Source organism: Egretta garzetta, unplaced genomic scaffold (assembly GCF_000687185.1).
Source record: "Egretta garzetta isolate BGI_Z169 unplaced genomic scaffold, ASM68718v1 scaffold209, whole genome shotgun sequence".
NCBI classification, from domain to species: Eukaryota; Metazoa; Chordata; class Aves; order Pelecaniformes; family Ardeidae; genus Egretta; species Egretta garzetta.
Window position 1 is genome coordinate 2,977,856 of NW_009260839.1, and position 3,855 is coordinate 2,981,710.

The 3,855-nt window shown below is 45.4% G+C and overlaps 1 pseudogene; it reads right to left on the minus strand.

Moving 5' to 3' along the window:
* LOC104133619 overlaps nt 1-3,628 on the minus strand; it is a 21,647-nt pseudogene extending 18,019 nt beyond the window's left edge.
* Between the last annotated feature and the right edge of the window lie 227 nt (nt 3,629-3,855).

Below are 3,855 nucleotides of genomic sequence, written 5' to 3' on the forward strand. Positions count from 1 at the left end.
TGCAGGGGGGTTGGACTCGATGACCTCTAGTGGTCCCTTCCAACCCAAAACATTCTATGATTCTATGATTCTATGATCAGGGACAGAGCTACAGACCCCTGCATCCCTTCCTAACACATCCATCGTTCTGAAACAGAGCGGCAGGATAGGGTAAGATCAGATGATATGTCACTGAAACTTCTTCAGGAAACCTGCATTTCTTGATGATGCTTCCAATTAAGCAGAAACTATTTTGAAAACGTTGAGATATTCCAAGTGATGCTTTAGGAATGTAATACATGGGTGAGGTAGGTAAATTGCAAAATCATTTTTCCTTTAAAATTTCAAAATTTCCAATTGCATTGCTGGGTTGCATCAGACAGGCCCATAACAGGGGCTCCTATCTGCAGAATGAAAGCATCCTACTGTTAAGTAACATATTCACTTTCCAGAGCACTTTCCCAGTTTTTCAGTCAAAATGCAGCTGCAACAAAACAAACCTTTTTTGTCAAAACTGAACATTACACATAGAGAAAAATTGTCCTGAGAGGAGACCTAGAGTGGCTGCAGCTCAGAAATCAAACCGGGATGATGAGAAATCCCATGCCCCTGCCCTACGGGTTCGTTTCGTATCACTAGTCCCAACTCAAATCTCTTACCTCTGGCTGCAGGGAGATACACTGGGTGTTTTCTCACTACCTGGAGCTTCTCCCCGGCAGGCAGACCTGTCTCCTCACCTCACAGCACATGCTGAGCAGAGGAAGCGCAATGCTAACAACTGCAAACCTGCTTGCTTTGCCTTTCTTCTGGACCATGTGCCGCTTCCCTGGAGAAAAGAGCTGAGTTAACTCAGCCAAGCGATCAGCCCTTTTATCTCACTCCAGCCGACGAAGACAGTGCAGCCAGCCAAACAGAGCTGTATTTTGAAAACAAACATCGTTCTTGGAGAGTGTTTTTGGTGAAAACTTGTTCTGGCCATTAAGAATGATTGAAGGGGTTTAGAGAAGTGCTCCTTCCATGTAACAGTATTGCCAGTATCTGGAGGGGTGCTTGCTAAACAAGGGGAACGATGCAAAGAAATCTTCCTGCGTGTGCTATTGCTCGGCCCTTCCCTGAACTGAGAGTGCATCGTTGCCCAAGTCCTGCCAGGTTCCTCTGCTCAGGTTTTCATCTAGTCTGGACAAGCTTTTGTTCCAAAAAACAATCAAAAAAGCAAAACTTGTTCCAGAATGACTTTTCTTTACCGGTAGTTTTTCCACCAGCGTGTTGCCACCAGTGCCCAGCCGCTTGCCCAGCGGCTGCCCGCACCCCCCCACCTCTGCTGGCCACACTGTCCTCACCGCTTCCACAGATCCAGCAGCGCCGGGCATCACTGGGGCTTTGTAAAACACAGGCCTGCACAGACAGCAACGGCATGATGACACAGGCAATTCCTAAGTAGACAGAAGAACTCAATATGCGCCAAATCCACACAATCCACATTGTACACGTGCCTTTTAGAGACTAGCGCAGATTTTTTTTAGCACAAATAAACAAGGGATTTTGCTTTGCAGAAGTAAGCACAATTAGGTAAAGTGCAGTGTTGCATTTCTTTTGTAGGTAAAGGTGAACAACTGCATTAGTGGCCAGGAAAAAAGGTGATGTCTCATCATCCTGAATTGAAACAGCAGCCTCAAATACCAGCTGCAACTGTTCTGCCCTTGTGATCCTGCCAGCAACCTACATCAGACCTCTCAGCACACGGTCCCGCTCACCTCATTCACCATTCTTTCTTTTCCATCTCTTTCCCATCGACCTAGTCTCTAAGATTTTGCTGGATGTGCCATTCCTGCGTGGAGTAGGACAAATGCCTGGCAGTCAGGCAGCTTGGCCCCTGCCTCTGCTCCTGGCACTGATTGTGTTCTGGGCTTGCAGAGGGGGCTGAGAGCCCACGGCATTTGGAGAGATGACATTTTCACAAGGCTTTGATTTAGATGCTGGGGAGACACCCTGAGGGAAGAGAAGGGGGAGATCAGCATCCTGAACTACATTTATCTCATCAGTGGAAGTCTGTATCTCAGTAATTAGAAGTAAATAAATAAGAAACATCAGTGCTCTCTGGCAGCAGTAAAAATGAGAGCATATGGTAGGGGAGACAGCTGCTCAATCACCTGGTGATAGCTCCCCTTTCCCTTCCCCTTCTTTCAGTCATTGACTGTATCTTCCCTCAGCCTTGTCATTCCTCCTATCCTTAACAGATGATCCCTTCACGTGCTTTATAATCCTTCCTAGTTACAGCTCAGTTTGTGCCTTGGCCTGTCTGATGTCATCTCTACTCACTCATTTTACTTTTCCATCTTCTTCCTTAGCAAATGACCCAAATTTCCATTTTCTGTATGATTCCTTTATCTTTCAATTCAGCCACTGAAGAACTGGCGAGTCAGTCACTGAAGAGCTGGCCAGGCTGGTCTTTTAAGTCAGATTGTTTGCTGGGATGAAACATGTCTGACCACATCCATCCTTGGGCTTTCATCTTATTTAGGAAGCATTCCTTTCCACCTCTGGATCTCTGATCTGTCCGCCATGAAAATGAGACAAAGCTCTTTTTCCATTTGTGACAGTATCCAGGCTACCTTCAACCTCTGCCTGCTGCTGCTTTTCCTCCCAACTTCCATCTTCGCTTATATATTTTGGAACTCTTTGGTTTGTTATGATTTCTTTTACCACCTGATACAGCTTGGTAAGCCTTAATATAGCCACACTCTTCTACCTCTCCACAGCATAGGTTTTGGTGAACAGTTCTTTTTTTCTATTCCTTCTGTCTCCATGCCTCCCCTGCCATCCTTCCCTACAAATTCCCCTCCCCCCAGCTTGTGTGCAAATTCCCTATTCCTTTTGTAGGCTAAACTTTTAAATATTCCGTATTTTCCCCTGCAATTACATTCTTAAGCTCTTTGTCCCAGCTGGCTTCCCCATGCCTTTGGTTGTCTGTGCTGACCACTTCGAAATGGCGAACCTTCATGCTAAGGCAGCTTCTGCATGGTCCTCTCTGCTGCAAACACAGGCTGTGGGCACTGAGGAAAGGCTGTTTTATGTTCTCCGTCCTGAGGATGTAAGAACATACTTGGTTATGCTGAACACCGTGTACGTGGCCGAAATCACTTCTACTGTAGGAGGTGAGGCAAGGGCAAAAACTGCAAACATTACGCATTTGTTCTCCAAAATGTATAGCAGACAGCTTAAAAAAAAAGAAACCCACAACAGAACTTCCTGTGACCTTGAGCTGCTGGGGCTGTACTGCCTTCCAAATGCAAGGTCTCTCTAGCTAACTGCTGAAATTGTTGGTTTTCAAATGCATCTTCAAGGTTTGTTCTGTATTGCCACTATAAATTCACTTAACTGTCCAGCTCCATTCTGGGCAAGGCTGGGTTGGACAAATGGCATCAGCTTGAACAATGCAAGTGCAGACGGGACATTGCCTGCCAGCAACATGGCACCCTCTGTTTTTAAGACAAGCAGAAAGCACGAAATCCGAATTTTTCATTTATGGCATGATATGTGAGCAATGTAACATCCATCTATGCAACAGCCATTGCAGCCAGCTAGAAAAAAAAACAGTGAAAACCCAGGCTCCAGGTACAAGGAAAAAGCAGGAGTGGGCTATTTTGGTTTTCTATCCTAAAGTAGAAGAAAAAAAAAAAAAAATCAAAATTGTCTGGGTCCATGATTGTTACCCAGGCATTTTGCAGTGGGTAAGCGTGGCAAATTGAAGTCTCTGTTGCTGTGTCAACACATCGCTTCTGTTTAACAGGACAAGCTGGCATCTCCAATTTTCTTCAGAACAGCGCTAACTGTGCTGCACAAGGATTTTTCACTTGCTTTAAGGCTTGTAAATAC